This window comes from Saimiri boliviensis, chromosome 2 (genome assembly GCF_048565385.1).
Source record: "Saimiri boliviensis isolate mSaiBol1 chromosome 2, mSaiBol1.pri, whole genome shotgun sequence".
In the NCBI taxonomy this organism is placed as follows: Eukaryota; Metazoa; Chordata; class Mammalia; order Primates; family Cebidae; genus Saimiri; species Saimiri boliviensis.
This window is the reverse complement of record NC_133450.1, coordinates 129,769,977-129,788,665: the sequence shown is the minus strand read 5'-3', so window position 1 is coordinate 129,788,665 and position 18,689 is coordinate 129,769,977.

Sequence of the window (18,689 nt, the reverse complement as noted above, 5' to 3'; positions counted from 1 at the left end):
GAATGCAGTGGTGCAATCTTGGCTCACTGCAACCTCCACCTCCTGGGTTCAAGCGATTCTCCTGGCTCAGCCTCCTGAGTAGCTGGAATTACAGGCACCTGCCATAACGCCCGGCTAATTTTTGTGTTTTTAGTAGAGGCAGGGTTTCACCATATTGGCCAGGCTGGTCTCTAACTCCTGACCTCAGGTGATCCACCCACCTCAGCCTCCCACAGTGCTGGGATTACAGGCGTGAGCCGCTGTGCCTGGCCTACTGCCTCTTAATAGCAGAATGGATCAAACAGAAGAAAGAATGAATGAGCTCAAAGACAGGCTATTTGAAAATGCACAGAGGAAACAAAAGAAAAAAGAACATAAAAGAATGAAGCACACCTACAAGAGCTAGAAAGGCTCAAAAGGGCAAATCCAGGAGTTACTGGCCATAAAGAGGAGGTAGAGAGAGACAGACAGGGGTAAAGTTTGTTCAAAGGGATAATAACAGAGAATGTTCCAAACCTAGAGAAAGATATTAACATTCAAGCAAAAGGTTAAAGTAGATTGAATTTCAAGAAAAAAGTAAAGAAAATACAAGGCTCTTTGTATTTTCAATAGGTTATAGAACACCAAGCAGGTTTAACCCTAATAAGAGTAACCCCAAGTCATTTAATAATCAAACTCCCACATATCAACAATAAAGAGAAGATCCTTTAGGATCTTCAGCAAGAAAAAAAGGAACAAATAACATATGACTGAATTCCAATGCATCTGGCAGTAGACTCTTCAGTGGAAACCTCACAGGCTAGGAGAGAGTGGCATGATATAAATTTTTTCTTTCTTTCTTTTTTTTTTTTTGAGACGGAGTTTCGCTCTTGTTACCCAGGCTGGAGTGCAATGGCGCGATCTCGGCTCACCGCAACCTCCGCCTCCTGGGTTCAGGCAATTCTCCTGCCTCAGCCTCCTGAGTAGCTGGGATTACAGGCACGCGCCACCATGCCCAGCTAGTTTTTTGTATTTTTAGTAGAGACGGGGTTTCACCATGTTGACCAGGATGGTCTCGATCTCTCGACCTCGTGATCCACCCGCCTCGGCCTCCCAAAGTGCTGGGATTACAGGCTTGAGCCACCGCGCCCGGCCGAATTTTTTATTTTTCTATTCATCAAGAAGCAGCAGCAAGACATGATATATGTAAAGTGCTGAAGGGGGGAAAAAAAAAAAACTGTTAGCCTAGAACAGTATATCCAGCAAAAACATCCTTCAAAGATGAAGAAAAATCAGACTTTCCCAGACAAACAGAAGCTAAGGGATTTCATCAACACCAGAGCCGTCCTGCAAGAAACGCTAAAGAAAGTTCTTCAGTCCGAAAGGAAAGGGCATTAATGAGCACTAAGGAAATCATCTGAAGGAACAAAACTCACTGGAAAGAGTGAGAACACAGGAAACACAGAGTATTATAACATTGTAACTGCGATGTGTCAACTACTCACATCTTAACTAGAAAGATGAAAAACTAAACCTGTAAAAATAATAATGACAACTTTTCAAGCCATAGACATTACAGGAAGATAGAAATAGAAAAACAAAAAAATGAAAAAGCAGAGAGACGAGGTTAAAGTATACAGTTATTATTTTTCTTTTTGTTAATTTGTTTATGCAATCGAGTTATCATCAGTGTAAAATCAGGGGTTATAAGATATTATTTGCAAGACTCGTGGTACCCTCAAATCTAAAAACATACAACAGATGCAGAGAAAATTAAAAGAAAGAAATTAAAACATACCATCAGAGAAAATAACCCACACTATAAGGAAGACAGGAAAGAAGGAAAAAAAGAAAAGACTATGAAACAACCAGAAAAAAAATAAGAAAATGGCAGGAGCATGTCCTTACTTATCAATAACAGCATTGAATGAACATGGACTAAACTCTGCAATCAAAGGACACGGAGCGGCTGAATGGGTTAAACAGGAAAACGACGCAATGACCTACTGGCCACAAGAAACACACTCATCCATAAAAACACACAGAGACTGAAAACAAAGGCATGGGAAAAGATACTGCATGCAAATGGAAACCAAAAAAGAGCAGAAGTAGCTTTGTTTACACCAGACAAAACAGACAAAAGTATTCAAACATACAAAGTCATTATATAATGATAAGGGGGTCAATTTAGCAAGAGGATATAACAATTGGAAATATATACGTACACAACTGGAGCACCAGATATATGAAGCGAATATTATTAGAGCTGAAGAGAGAGATAGACCCCAATACACTGCTAGCCGGAGACTTCACACCTCACTTTCAGCATTGGACAGAACATCCAACAGAAAATCAGCAAAGAAACATCAGACTTAACCTTCACCATAGACCAAATGGACCTAATAGATATTTATAGAACATTTCATTCAACAGCTGCAGAATACGCGTTCTTCTCAGGGCATGGATCATTCTCAAGGATACACCATATGTAGACTGCAGCACAAGTTTTCAGAAAATCAAAAAAATGGAAATCATATCAAGTATCTTCTCTGACAACAATGCAATAAAACTAGAAAGCAACAAGAGGAACTTTGGAAACTTTCAAAGGCCAGCCTCTGCCTTTGAAACAAGCCCTTGGCTGGGCACGGCGGCTCACGCCTGTAATCCCAGCACTCTGGGAGGCCGAGGCGGGCGGATCACCTGAGGTCAGGAGTTCGAGAGCAGCCTGACCAAAATGGAGTAACCCCATCTCTACTAAAAATACAAAATTAGCTGGGTGTGGTGGCGTGTGCCTGTAATCTCAGCCACTTGGGAGACCGAGGCTCGAGAATTGCTTGAATCTGGGAAATGAAGGTTGCAGTGGGCCAGGATCGCACCACTGTACTCCAGCTCGGGCAACATACACACACACACACACACACACACACACACACACACACACACACACACAGAAATATACATATATTTCTCTGAGACCAGATCTCTCTCTCTTGCGCTGGTTGGAGGGCAGTGGTGTAACCACAGCTCAGTGCGGCCGTGACCTCTCGACCTCCTAGGTCAGGTGATTTTCCCACCTCAACGTCTTTGGTAGCTTGGACTAAAAGCATGCACCACCACACCCAGTTACTTTTTCTATTTTTCATAAAGATGGTATTTTGCCATGCTGTCCAGGATAGTCTTGAACTCCTGAACTCAAGCAATCCTCCCGCCTTGGCCTCCCAAAGTGCTGGGATTTCAGGCATGAACCACCACACCCAGCTGAGATGTTTTAAATGTGCTTATTGTTACAAATTCCCTCCTTTGTGCTCCTTTCACTGCCTCTGGCAAGTTTCGGTGCATTGTGTTGTTTTCATCGGTCTCTAAGCATTTTCATATTTCCCCTGATTTCTTCATTCACCCACTGGTTTAAACGTGTTAATTTGGGCCGGGCCCGGTGGCTCAAGCCTGTAATCCCAGCACTTTGGGAGGCCGAGGCGGGTGGATCACGAGGTCAAGAGATCAAGACCATCCGGGTCAACATGGTGAAACCCCGTCTCTACTAAAAATACAAGAAATTAGCTGGGCATGGTGGCGCGTGCCTGTAATCCCAGATACTCAGGAGGCTGAGGCAGGAGAATTGCCTGAACCCAGGAGGCGGAGGTTGCGGTGAGCCGAGATCGTGCCATTGCACTCCAGCCTGGGTAACAAGAGCGAAACTCTGTCTCAAAAAAAAAAAAACAAAAACAAAAACAAAAAACCGTGTTAATTTCTACAAATTGGTGAATTTTCCAGTTTCCTTCTATTATTGGTCTCTAACCTTATCCTGTTGTGGTCAGAGAAGATACTTTAAGTGATATATTTAAAAATCTACTGAGACTCAATTTGTGGTGAAACTGATGGTATGTCTTGGAAAATGTCCCGTGCCCACTTAAGAATGTGGATTCTGTTGTTGTTGTTGTATACAGCATTTTGTATGTGTCTATTAGATTTATCTGTTTTCTTGTGTTTTCAAGTCCTCCATCTCATTACTGATATTCAGACTCGTTTGTTTTTTGGGCCAGAATCCCGCTCTGTCACACATCCTGGAGTGCAGTGCTGTGCCCATTGCCCACTGTAGCTTCAGTCTTCTGGGCTCACGTGGTCCTCCTGCTTCAGCCACTGCAGTAATTGGACTGTAGGCACAGGTCACTGCGCCAGGCTAATTATTTTATTTTCTGTAGAGATGGGGTCATGATATGCTGCCCAGGCTGGTCTTGAACTCCTGACCTTGTGATACTCCCACCTTGGCCTTAGGTGCTAGGATTACAGCCACGAGCCACTGTGCCCAGCCCATGTACAGATTTGGATTTCTTTGGATATATACCCAGAAGAGACTGGGGATCATAGGTTTTTTTTTTTGTTTTTGTTTTGAGGAACCTCCATACTGTTGTCCATATTGGCAGTACTAATTTACATTCCTAGCAACAATGCACGAGGGTTTCCTTCTCTCTGCATCCTTGCCAACACTTGTTATCTTACAGATTTTGAAAAAAGCCACTCTAACAGGCGTGAGATGATATCTCATTGTGGTTTTGATTCGCATTTCCCTAGTGCTTAGTGATGCTGGGCATTTTCCCATGCACTGGTTGACCATTATGTATCTTCTTTTGAGAAATGTCTGTTCAAATCTTTTGTCCATTAAGTCAAGTTGTTTTCTTGCTATTGAAAGATTCTCTTCCTTTACAGCTCCATCCACACCCTTTTCAGTTCCAAAGAAAAGAAACCAATAATTGGAGTTTACAAGTGCCCCAGTCCCTTAAAGTGTGTAGAAAACAAAATAAGGAGTTAAAAACCAAGGTTACACGGCCGGGCGTGGTGGCTCACTCCTGCAATCCTACCACTTTGGGAGAGTAAGGCGGGCGGACTGCCTGAACTCAGGAGTTCGAGACCATCCTGGGCAACATGGAAGAAGCCTGTCTCTACTAAAAATACAAAAAATTAGCCAGGGGTGGTGGCATGCACCTGTAGTCCCAGGTACTTAGGAGGCTGAGGCATGAGAATTGCTTGAACCCAGGAGATGGAGGCTGAAGTGAGCCAAGACCCTGCCACTTCACTCCAGCCTGGGTGACAGTGAGACTCGTCTCCAAAAACAAAACAAAACAAAACAAAGGTTACAATAATACTAGCTTTTAGATGACTTTTTAGGATGTAGCTCTCTCTCTAAAATCATGTAGAAAATGGAAGGTGCAGCTGCAAACCATTATTACACAGATACTAGCTTTTATAATCGCCCATGTATTCCTTTTCACTGAGGTCTTTTGTTCTGCATATGGCTTTGAGTTCCTGTCTAGTGTCCTTCATTTCCCCCTGCAGAACTCCTTTAGCTATTTCTTACAGGACAGCTCTAGTTGTCATGAACTCCCTTGACTTTTGTTTATCTGAGAATATCTTAATCCACCCCTTGCTTTTGAAGGACAGCTTAGTCAGATATAGGATTCTGAGTTAATGGTTTTGTTTTTTACCTTAGCACTCCGTCTGCTGTCTTCTGGCCTCCGAAGTTTCTGATGAGATCTACTGATTATCTTGCTAAGGAACCCTTCTATATGAAAAGTCACTTCTCCCTTGTTTCCTTCAAGACTGTCTTTCCTTTTACAGTTCCATTACAATGTCTGACAGTTTGATTAGAGCCAAGAGGTGCAGATCCTACTGCGTTCATCTTCTTTAGTGGTCACTCGACTTTTTTGGATGTTTATTTTCATGTCTTTCACCAGTTTTACAAAGTTTTCTGCCATTATTTCCTCAAATAATGTCTCTGCCTCTGATCTTTCTCTTCCCCTTATGCGACTCCCATAATGCGTATGTTGATCCACTTTATTGTGTCCCAGAGTTACCTTAGGCTCTGTTCACTCTTCTTCAACCTTGTTTCTTTGCTCCTCAGGTTTAATTCCATTGTCCTATCTTCATATTCTCCTCATTCTTTTTTGTGACTGTTCAAATCTGCCTTTGAGTCTCTAGTGAATTTTCATTTCTGTTACTGTACTTTTAAGTCTTAGGATTGCTTTTGGTTTCTTTTATATTTTCTCTTTATTGATATTTCATGTTAGGCTGGATGTAGTGGCTCACACCTGTAATTCCAGCACTTTGGGAGGCTGAGGCAGGCAGATCACTTAAGATCAGAAGTTCAAGACCAGCCTGGCCAACATGGTGAAATCCTGTCTCTACCAAAAAATACAAAAATTAGCCGGGCATGGTGGTGCATGCTTGTAGTCCCAGCTACTCAGGAGGCTGAGGTGGGAGAATCACTTGAACCCAGGAGATGGAGGTTGCAGTGAGGAGACTGTGCCACTGCACTCCAACCTGGGTGACAGAGCAAGATCGGCTTAAAAAAATAAATAAATAAAATAAAAATTTAAAAAATTTCATGTAGGTCATTTGTTTTCCTGACTTTGTCTATATCTTCAATAGTTTTTTGGGGGGATTATGGGTATGAGCTCCACACCCAGCTGAAGGGGTGATTCTTTAAAAGGCACCATCTCTTTAAATCCCCTGGAAGTTGTTTTAGCCTAAAGGCCAGGGCCTTGACATATGGGGGGTGTGTGTACATCTGCCTGCCTTGGCCTCCCAAAATGCTGGGATTACAGGCGTGAGCCACTGTACCTGGCCCCAAATTAGAAATTGTCTAATTCTGACATACTCTCTTGCATTACCTGAAATTCTCCTAGAAAGAACTTTCCCTTGCAATGATTTGATTATGCTGAAACAGTGCAGATTAGAAAGTTGGATACATGCCTAATATTCTCAACCCCAAAGGTGATAAATAGGTGTTTTTTTTAAAAAAACTTGGAGGCTGAGGCAGGAGGACTGCTTGAGCTCAGGAGTTTAAGACCAGCCTGGACAACATGGCAAAATCCTGTCTCTACAAATAAATAAATAAATTAGCAGGATGTGGTGATTTGTGCCTGTAGTCTCAGCTAATTGGGAGGCTAAGGTAGGAGGATTGCTTGAGCCCAGGAGATTGAGGCTGCAGTGAGCTGTGATCACACCATTGCACTCCAACCTGGGCAACAGTGCAAGACCCTGTCTCACACACCAAAAATTTAAAAATTAGCCAGTCATGGTGGCATGTGCCGGTACTTCCAGCTATTCCTAGGGGGGTTAGCAGGGGAACTGAAGTGAGAGGGTCGCTTGAGCAGGGAGGTCAAGGCTGCAGTAAACCATGACTGCACCACTGCATTCCAGCCTGGGCAACAGAGTAAGGCCCTGTCTTAAAGAATAGTTTTTTAAAACATCATTATGAATTTTTGGATTCTTTGCTGTTTTGATCAATGTCTTTTTTTTTTTTTTTTTTTGAGACAGAATTTCACCTTTTTGCTCAGGCTGGAGTGCAGTGGCACGATCTTGGTTCACTGCAACTTCTGCCTTCTGGTTCAAGACATTCTCCTGCCTCAGCCTCCTGAGTAGCTAGGATTACAGGCATGCACCACCACACCCAGCTAAATTTTGTATTTTAGTAGAGACAGGGTTTCACCATGTTGGTCAGGTTGCTCTTAAACTCCCAATCTCAGGTGATCCACCTTCCTCAGCCTCCCAAAGTGCTGGGACTACAGGCGTGAGCCACCATGCCCAGCCTCAATGTCATTTTTTTAATGGCATATTAGGCCAGTAGGAGGCCCTTTAGTTTGGGTCCCAAGTCCTTCGGCCATGACCCCATTATTTTGGGTGCTTCTTTGGTCTCTGGCACTAGATTCCCAGGCTTCCTTCTGCACTTCCTCCCATATCGAAATCCAGTCACTTCTCCAAAGAACCTGGTTCTTTTCAGTAGGAAATGGCACTCAGAGGCCACAGTCCGGCTTTGGGATGGGGAGGTGGAAAGGTGCAGGTCACGGGGCCCCAGCCCGGGCCCTGCCAGCAGCCTCTGCCTTCGCGTGGCACATCCAGGGCCTACCTTCCCACTGCTGAAAGCCTTGGCCCAGCATTGTGTGGTACAACTTGGCTCATGGATGGATCACGACCCCTAGTGGCTGGGCTCGGCATCGCTGGAAGTCAAACCAATAGTGATAAAGCCTTCCTGGACTCTACACAGGGAAGGAGACTCTGGGCTAGGGTGGGTTGAGGCCTGGGGTTACCTCCTGGCTCATCCCAGTACCCTAGGCTTTAATGGTGGCACGGTTCAGCCAAGTATCTCATCATAGGAAACCTGCTGCTACCCGCCCTGCGTGGATGTTTCCATTTCTTTGTCTCCCGACTAAAGTTCAGGGTCCTTCAGGGCGGGGACCTTGCCTGTCTTGCTCATCACCCTCTTAAAGTTACATGGCAGGGGCTCAAGAAATGCTTCTAACAAACCAATGCCTCCAAGGCACGGTTTCCTTTTACCAAGAAGGGGGTCAGCAACGGGAAAGACTCATACTGCAGAGCAGGGGTTGGAACCTGCCTCAGGCTGGCTGTCCCCAAGAATGCCTAAGTGCTGTGCAGAGCATGCGGCTCCAGGTACTTTGCTGGGACAGGCCTGCAGGGACATGGGCCATACTGGCTATTCCCAGAAAGGCTGGGACCCTCCCCCAGCCCCATTTGCCCTGCATTCTATCCCAGTTCAACTGCTGTGGGAGGCAGCTGTCAATCTACCTGCCATTTAGTCAGAGAGGCAGCTGAGTGGCCACCTCCTCACTGTGGCATCCGAAGGGATAGGGCACGTACCCCCAGTCCCACCAGCCCCACTCAGGTGGAGGGGCACAGTATAGTGATTCGGGGATAGAATCCAAGACCCCATTTCCTGACCAGGCAAGCTTCGGCCCCACAGAGCTGAAAATGCTGCAGCCCAGTGTAGGCTGGAGCAGGAAGGCAGGAAAATGCGGCTGGAGGAATGAGGGGTGGGGAGCGGGGAACACATTTCAATTCTGAATCTACGAAGGAACAAGGCATTCAACCAATAGGACCGAGACTGAGCAGCCTGGAGGGGTGTGCAGAGGACAGCTGCCAAGACAGGCCCAGCAGACACTTAGACTGTCACTAAATGTGTCCGATCCTCTCCGTGCAGGGGTCCTGGGGCCTGGCTCAGGATCTCAGAGGTGAGGTTCCAACGAGCTGCCAGGTTCTCTGCAGGGAACTATTGCACTGGGGACCCCCGTGCCTTTAGCCCCAGACAGCTAGAGGTGGTGGCGTCCCAGCCTCCGAGATAGGCGCTCACATCCACCCGTGTGCTCAGCAGGCAGGCTCTGGCATCCTCAGTAAAGGTACCTGTGGGCTGCTGCTGCTGAGGGCTGTGGGTACACACACCCCAAAACTCTGAAGCCCGGGTGCCCCGCCCTTTCTGCAGCCTGAAATGTGCTGAATTCCCCAAGTCACCCTTCTCCCCAGCCATCTCAGTTATCTGCTGCTGTGTGGCAAACTGCTCCAGAACGTGCTGGCTGAAACACCAGCCATTTCACTTGCTCAGTTCTTGCGGGTGAGCAACTGGAACTGGGCTTGGCTGGGTAGTTCTTGTGCTGGTCTTACCCGGGTCACTCGTGTGGTCTCGTGGGTGCTCCGCCAGGGCGCCCTGGCTTCAGATGGCTTCACACACAGGTCTGGTGGTTTGTGGTGGCTGTCAGCCTGACCATGTTTCTCCATAGGCTGTCCCGAGCTTCTTTACAGGGTGGCAGTTTCCAGAAACAAGAGCAGACAGGCTCACGTCAAGCCTATGAAGGTTCCATTAGTCAAAACAAGTCCACATGCGGGGCGCGGTGGCTCAAGCCTGTAATCCCAGCACTTTGGGAGGCCGAGGTGGGTGGATCACGAGGTCAAGGGATCGAGACCATCCTGGTCAACATGGTGAAACCCCATCTCTACTAAAAATACAAAAAATTAGCTGGGCATGGTGGTGCGTGCCTGTAATCCCAGCTACTCAGGAGGCTGAGGCAGGAGAATTGCCTGAACCCGGGAGGCGGAGGTTGCGGTGAGCCAAGATCGCGCCAATGCACTCCAGCGTGGGTAACAAGAGTGAAACTCTGTCTCAAAAACAAACAAACAAACAAAAAAACAAAAAAAACAAGTCCACGACCCAGCCCAGAGTTAGTGGGGAAGAGACAACACAAGGCAAGGACATGCCCCAGGGCATGATTCCTGGGGACGAGGACTGCAACAGTCTTTCCTAGGAAGGTGTTCAGGGTGAAGCGGTCATTAGAGCCACCCCTGCAGTCAGGGCCGGGCAAGGGCAGAGCCCTGCCGTGAAGGGAGGCTGTGCTGCGGCACGCAAGACTGCTGCAGACCCCGAACTTGCGGCGCTGAGGGCCAGTGCTCCACGGGCACCCACGAGGTCTTCAAGTCAGCATCCCAGCGCTGCAGAGGAGCCTGGACTCACACTCCAGGAGGTGGTCACTGGGATCCATCTGAATGCCTAGGCAGCATGTCGACGGGTCCACTTTGGACAGCCTGGGGCTGTGGGTGGAAAGGTGGAGGAGATGGAGGGGTGATGACCAGGGCACAGCTGTAGAGGGAGGGCTGCCGGTGTGGGTCGGCCCCGGGAACCACCCAGGATTTGGGAAACGTGCTCTGCCAGAAGCAGGACAGCAGAAGCACCTATTGTGGCACTGTGATGAGAGGAAATCCAGACTTGTGTGTTCCCCAGGGACACCCACAGCCAGTCCCCTCAAGGGGACATCCCGCAGTGGTCCTCAGGGTCTGTGATCCAAGACCCAAGGGGCTGGACTTGCCGCAGCTGGCTGTGGGGAGGTTCAGGACAGGCTCAGCTATGGGCGGTCACCCAGCTGAAGGGGTCCACCTCCCCGACTTACCAGTGGCCCGGGAAGGAAGGCTCGATGGGAGGAGTTCTGTCTCAAAGCTGAGCCACCTGGATCCCCAGCCCACGCCTCTGTGTAGGAGCTGAGTGAACTTGGACAAGTCATTTTGACTGTCTGGCCTCAGTTCCCTCCTCTGAGAAGTGGGAGCCTGACAACACAGACCAGTCCCAGCTTCAGGACAGTAAGTAACGGCCTGGGCCCAGAATCGTGGGTGTGGGAAGAAAATGTGTGAGTGTTACTAACGTTGAACAAACCAGTCATGAACAGTGCCTGTACGTAAGTTATAAATGAATACACACACACTAACAGTGCAGTTATGGGCCAGGCCCGGTGGCTCATGCCTGTAATCCCAGCACTTTGGGAGGCCAAGGCAGAGAGGATCACAAGGTCAGGAGATCAAGACCATTCTGGCCCACATGGTGAAACCCTGTCTCTACTAAAAATACAAAAATTAGCTGAGTGTGGTGGTGTGGACCTGTAGTCCCAGCTACCTGGGAGGTTGAGGCAGGAGAATCGCTTGAACCCAAGAGGTAGAGGTCAGTGAGCCAAGATCATGCCACTGCACTCCAGCCTGGGCAACAGAGTGAGACTATGTTGCAAAAAAACCAAAACAAAACAAAAAAAAAACACCAAAAACCAAAAACCAAAAAACAACAACAAAAACAAAGACACAAACAAAACACCAGTGCAGTTATGGGTAAGAATATGCCACTAAAGACACCTGAAGCTCACTCACTGTTTCTGGGGCGAGACGAGAGTTTCAGAAGGGAAGCAAGGGAAGCAGCCTTTCCTTGAATGCCAGTGAGCTGTGGAAAGCTCAGCTCTTACCCTGCCCCACAGAAGTGCTAGCAACACACCCCCAAGACCTGTTTTCAAAAGAGTGGATTGGCAGTTTATCCAGCCTCTATTCCACGCCAGGCAACTGTGCCAGACTGAAGCCTTCACACATACTGCTTGTTTAAAGCTCACTAGCATTTAAAATGTCCATTATCAGCCAGGTGTTGTGGCTCACGCCTGTAATCCCAGCACTTTGGGAGGCTGAGGCGGGCAGATCACCTGAAGTCAGAAGTTCCTGGCGAAACCCCGTCTCTACTAAAAATACAAAAAAAAAAATAGCTGGGCATGGTGGCAGGCACCTGTAATCCCAGCTACTTGGGAGTCAGAGGCAAGAGAATCATTTGAACCTGGGAGGCGAAGTTTGCAGCACGGGCGACAGAGGGAGACCCTGTCTCCATTAAAAACAAGAAACAACTTATCTCTGGAGGCAGAAATAATCAAAGTCCATTATCTTTGCTCTGTATGTGAGGAGGCAAGCCTAGTTAAATGCGTAAATGAGATCCAAAAAGACTTCATAGTGGAGCAAGGACTTGAGTCAGCCTCCGCCAGTGACAGAGGCTGGAAGGTGGGGAAAGGTTTCAGGTGCTTCCGGCCCAGCTCTGCCAGTTGCTAGTTAGTTGCATGATGTGGGCAAGCCACGTTTCTCTACGTCTTGGTTTCCTCTTCTATAGAACAGAGACAATGACAGTCCCTACTTGTGAGGTTGTTATAAAAATTAAATAATGTGGGCCAGGCGTGGGGGCTCACGCCTGTAATCCCAGCACTTTGGAAGGCCGAGGCGGGTGGATCACAAGGTCAAGAGATCGAGAGCATCCTGGCCAACATGGTGGAACCTCGTCTCTACTAAAAATACAAAAATTAGCTGGGTGTGGTGGCACACATCTGTAGTCCCAGCTACTTGGGAGGCTGAGGCAAGAGTATTGCTTGAACCTGGGAGGTAGAGGTTGCAGTGAGCTGAGATCTTGCCACTGCACTCCAGCCTGGAGATGGAGCGAGACTCTGTCTCCCAAAAAAAAAAAAAAAAAAAAATTAAATAATGTAATGTATGTTGGTCCTTAGAAGCAAAACAATCACCAATAAATCAAGCAATTATTACTAAAAAACACAAATAATTTGCTATACAGCAAATGACACGCTTAAAATTATTTATATATTCATAGAGTTTTTTGAGACAGGGTCCCACTATGTCACCCAGGCTAGAGTGCAGGGGCGAGATCTCCACTCACTGCAACCTCTGCCTTTAGGTTCAAGTGTTTTTCAATGCCTCAGCCTCCCCAGCAGCTGGGATTACAGGAACCTGCCATCAAGCCCAGCTAATTTTGTATTTTTAGTAGAGGCTGGGTTTTACCACGCTGACCAGGCTGGTCAACTCCTGGCCTCAAGTGATCTGTCTCCCTCGGCCTCCCAAGTGCTTGGATTACAGGAGTGAGCCACCACTCCTGGGGCCTATGTATTTATTTTTTGAGACAGGGTCTCACTCTGTTGTCCAGGCTGGCGAGCAGTGATGATCATAGCCCACTGCAGCCTCTACCTCCTGGACTCAAGCAATCCTCCTACCTGAGACTCCAGAGTAGCTGGGACTACTACTGCACCCTGCCAGTATAAATTTATTCAATGAAGTGCCATGATCCATACTGAAAATAACTGTTATGCAAATTCTGGGCACTTGCACATGAAGCCTTTAAGCACTGGGATTCATTCATTACGCATGAATCCCAAGGAGGAGGCCGAGGAGACACCTCCTTGACGCTGAGTGCTGGCGAATGGCGGCTAGGGAACGCCAGCTGCTCTGGGACAAAAGAAATGCCCAGTCTGCCCAGACCTGAGGGAAAGGAATTTCAAAGGCAAACTGAAGCTGTTAGCACATGTCAGAAAGCTCAGCCTGCATCCCATCATCTGTTCCTCGGCCAAATCCTTCTCAAGTTGGCCAACAGGGACGGCCTGGAGAGGAAGTCCTAGGGGCAGGGAGTACTGCAGGCGCTCAGAGCATCCTCTCCCTGAATCTGCGGAGCCTGCAGTGGAATCCGGCCCAAGTCTTTTCAGCAGCCACAAGCACTCACTAGGCACCTGCCATGGGCAGGGTACCAGGTGGATGCACAGATCCCCAGAGAACCGCCTACAATTCTAACACCTTCCGTTGACAAGGACACAGCCCTAACTGCACTGCAGGCACCAGCTCCTCCGTGCTGCCACACATCCTTGCCCAGGCGAGCTGCTGTCTTTATTCAACGCCCCCTCCTCCTGGATCCCTTCCCCATGACTTCACAGGCGGGACCATCCCTTCCTGCTTCTAGTGGAGTTGTGAGAAGCTCTCCCTGACCCATCTTGGCAGGACGGTGTCTGTTCAGCTTGTCCAGACCAGAACTCAGCCAATTTCCTCATATATACCAGCCAGCCAACTCTCCATTGAGGAGGGTGACGGGAGGAAGAAAGAGGCACCAAGGAATCTCAGTGTAGGACCCAGAATTCGGAACTCAACCTCATTTAAAATCTACAGCCAGGCGCAGTGGCTCACGCCTGTAATCCCAAAACTTTATGAGGCCGAGGTGGGCAGATCACTTCAGGTTAGGAGTTCAAGACCAGCCTGGGCAACATGATGAAACTTTGCCTCTACTAAAAATACAAAATTAGCCAGCTGTGATCATCTGTAGTCCCAGCTACCTGGGAGGCTGAGGAACGAGAATCCCTTGAACCCAGAGGTGGAGGTTGCCGTGACCCGAGATCATGCCACTATACTCCAGCCTGGGCAACAAAGTGAGACTCCATCTCAAAACAAAAATAAAAACCAAAACAATCAGCCAGGCGTGGCGGCACATGCCTGCAGTCCCAACTACTTGGGAGGCTGAGACATGAGAATCACTTGAACTTGGGAAGTTCAGGTTGCAGTGCGCCAAGATCCCACCACTGCACTCCAGCCTGGGCAACAGAGCAAGACCCTGTCTCAAAAATCAATCAATCAATCAATCAAGTAAATAAAATACAAATAAAAATCTAAAGCACCAGGTCTTCAGATTTGAACGTTTCTTCCCCCAGTCCTTTGGCAATAAGTATCTAAGTAGCAGATTGCTCAATAAACAAGAAAAGGGCCCTGAAAACCACAAGTCTCAGCTAATTCCTCTCTGGACACCCAGGAAATGGCAGCTGGGAATACCATTCCCTGGGCATCAATCATAATCCATAGCGGGGCCTTTGATCCCTAAGCACAGGACCAGCAGGCGCTTACTTTCCCCTGCAATGCACCGATCTCTCTATTCCGTTTATACCTATCTACGTGGCTATTACTCTCAGCTGCGGGGAACTGGATGAGCACAGCAGCGCTGACCTCAAGGAACTCAGTCTAGTGAGCGCAACATTTTATCACACTTCAGATCAACATGTGAAATTATCACAGCGTCAGGAAGGGCACGGGGCAACAAGGGGTGTTCACGCAGACAGGAGGAGAAATTGATACAACTGCTATGGAAGGCCAGCAAGCAGTACATATCCAACGGAAAATGAACTAGAGATTCTGTTTACCCTGCAACTACACGGGCACGTTGGTGAAGTGATGTGATTTCCATTCTGCTGATGTTACAAAGGATACTTCAGCGCCTGTCAATTCACAATGGTTTCCATAAATCACTGTCACCATAAACAGAATACCATGAAGTCAATACAAAAGAATGAAGTGGCTTTATTTATTTTTTAATTTTTTGAGGCTGAGTCTGTCGCCCAGGCTGGAGTGCAACGGCGTAATCTCAGCTCACTGCAACCTCCGCCTTCTGGGTTCAAGTGATTCTCCTGCCTCAGCCTTCTGAGTAGCTGGGATTACAGGTGCATGCCCCCATGCCCAATTAATTTTTTTGTATTTTTAGTAATGACAGGTTTCACCATCTTGGCCAGGCTGGTCTCAAACTCCTGACCTCAGGTGATCCATCCACCTCATCCTCCCAAAGTGCTGGGATTACAGGTGTGAGCTACTGCGCCCGAGCCAAAGTGACTTTAGACTTTTGTGCTAATGCAAGAAGACTAGGAAGACTACCGGTGTGTCAGGTGGCAAAGCTAGTGTAGAGAGTATGTCATTTGTATTGTGCGCAAATGCATGCCTGCAAACATGTGATCAACCCTTGAGGAACACGCAAGGAACTGGCAGCAATGGCCGCCTGCAGAGAGAACTGGGTGGTTAGAGGACAGGGATGAGAAACATGTCACGTAGGCCTTTTATACCAGGAACACTAGTTAACTATTTCAAAAACAACTTAAAATCACTTCATTCCAGTCAGTACAAAGAGGCTAGCACAGAATGAGGCTTAAGGTGTAGAAGCCCTGAGCATCAGTCCCCTGCAGAAGGTGGGGGAAGACAGGGGTTCATCAGGAGCAGAGATGGACGGGACACATGGCTGGGCTGAAGAGAAGAGGCACCTGGGAGCGTGCCTGACATCGGGAGGTTACAGGGCCTTACGGCGAATGCAGAGCTGTGCATTTTCTGGGAGACAGATGCAATGCTTTCTGCTTTCCACAGGAGAGGTCAGTCCCTGATTAGGTGGGGATTGGGACAGAAAAGGCAAGAGGAACAGTGGAGATAAGGGGCGGATTAGTTAGGAGGCCACGGCACCCACCCCCAGGTGGAAGGGAGGGCTCGTGCTGTCCCTGGCAGTAGTGACGGATCAAAGTGCTTCTAGCTTGGTGACCAGATACATGGCAGTTCCACACACCAAAGAGGATGCAGAAACAGGAGCAGGGGAAAGGTCTTTGTCTTGGATGTGTCATTTGGAGGCACTGATGGACATGGGGGTGGAGTGGTCCAAGGGCAGTTGAGCTCTGGGGACAGGGCTTCAGGTGTGAGCACTGTGGAGTGTGCAGATGCTAACAGAGCACCCAAGCAGTGGGAAAATGGTGAAGGGAGCGCGAGCTGGCAGAGCAGGCAGGCCAGTCGGTGTGCCAAGGCCTGTAACTGTGTTCCTACTTCTGAGACAACAGCTAAGTGTACTTGGGAAGCTCTCTCAAAAGGTGGGTTCCATTCAGCCCAGAGTAGAACTGGCCGGGTGCAGCGGCTCACATCTATAATCCCAGCATTTTGGGAGGCTGAGGCAGGTGGATCACCTGAAGTCAGGAGTTCGAGATCATCCTGGCCAACATGGGAAGACCCCATCTCTACTAAAAACACAAAAATCAGCTGGGCATGGTGGTGGGTGCCTGTAATCCCAGCTACTCAGGAGGCTGAGGCAGGAGAACTGCTTGAACCTGGAAGGCAGAGACTGCAGAGTGAAGATTGCAGAGCGGAGACTGCACCACCGCACTCCAGCCTGGGAAACAGAACAAGACTCCATCTCGAAACAAAACTCCCCCAAAACAAAGAACCCCCCCACCCCACCAAAAAAAAAAATTAAGTCAGGGTCATCCATGGGCTAGTGTGGGCCCAAATGATGCCCCAGACACGGCCTCTGATCTGTTGAGAAGGCAAGCAATTTACGCGGAGCCTCATATAACTGTCAGCTCCAAGAGTCAGTGCCTCGCAGGGTGCTTGGAGCGTAGGAAGGATGCTGTGTCTGGCGAGCTGCCTTTCCAGCAGCGTCAGCACTGAATGCCCTCAAGATCATTCCTTCCCACAGGCTCAAAGGCTGGGATAGGCCTGGCAGGGACCTCACTAGGCCTCTCTCAGCCTTGTGATTCTCACCTCAGTGCTGTCTTGGCCTAGATTCTACCAAAAAGTAGAGCCTGAGATGAGGCTTTGTAGGTAAATGGTTTGATTTTGAAACTGATCTCAGGCAATAGAAGTAGGGGGCCAGAAAATGTGAGGCAGGGAAGGAGTCAGTCCCAGACCATTTCTGAGCTGGTCTCTGCAGAGGCCATGGATGGAGGCCCTGAGAAATGGCCTTGGAACTGTTGTCTGCGGCCGCCCTACTCAGAGCTGCCCCTGGGGATAGAACTCCCTACTGCTTCCAGGCTGCTGTTGGGAGCTCCCCTAGGCCGCCCACCTCAGAGTGCTGCAGTCACACCTGTCTGAAGCTGGGGTTGTGGGGAGAGCCAAGATGAAGGGAAGTGAGGCACGGAGGTGACCTCATCTACACCTGTAAATGGGTTACTTTCCCCATCAGTCCGAGGAATGGGGGCCTGGAGCCAGGGCCTCCGTGCATCCCTGATTCGGGACTCACAGCCTGCCTGCTATCCCTTCCTATCCTGTGCCCTTGCATGCACTCAGGTTGGGCCAGTCTTTGAGAGGGCCTTTCCCTCAACACCTCCATAGCTCCCCTCTTCCAGGTCTCAGGCATTGCCCAAGGTTCTTTTAAGTCAATAATTAAGGCCAAGTCCAAATGGCTCCCTCATCAGTGACCATCCTAGCAGATGTCCAGTGGCATCCTGGCAGGGGGCCACCTCAGCCTCAACCATCCCCATCGCTGTCCTTAGACCTCTTTTCCTCTTGTTCTAGACCACAAGCCACCTTCACAAATCACAGCGGAGGTCTCAATGCTTTTGACCTCCACCCCTAGGTGCCACCTGCACCCCTTTCCACAGGTTCAGCTGCAGGACAGGCACTCTCTAAAGACACAAGGCAGCTGTGACCTCCCTCCCAGACCCTCCTGTAAGTGCGGCACCACTCGCTGTGGTAGGGCATGTGCAGTGCCCCCCACTAGACTGCCAGCCTGGGGAAGGCTGGACCCGGCCACCCTCTGCAACCCTCCTACACTGTGCAGTCACACACAGGGGCCCCAGCTGCCTGGAAATAGAAGTTGGGTTTAGTGAGCAGACTCCGTGGCACAATGGATAGTGCACTGGACTTCTAGCCTAAATCTACAGTAGTTATCTAACCAAACCCTACATCCCAGCTAACAAAGGGAAGACCACGAGACCACAGCCACCGCCAGCTCCTGCTGCTACTCAGGGAACTACCAGCACCCACTCTGGGCTGAGCAGAGGCCACACAGGCAGTAATCTCGCCTCTGCGCTGCTACCATCCTGCCTCCAGGGATCAGGCCAAAACCCTTGTGAGGCACAAAAAAGAAAACCCACCACGGGGGGAAAAATCGCCTCTTATTGAACCCTTGCATTTGAGCCCACAACGATCACAAACCATGAATTCATGCACTTCAATCTGATTCCAACTATAAAATTATACACAAAAAAGGATGTAGGTTCAGATAGAGCAAAAGGCTAAAAACAAAAGGCATCCCTGGCCGTGTT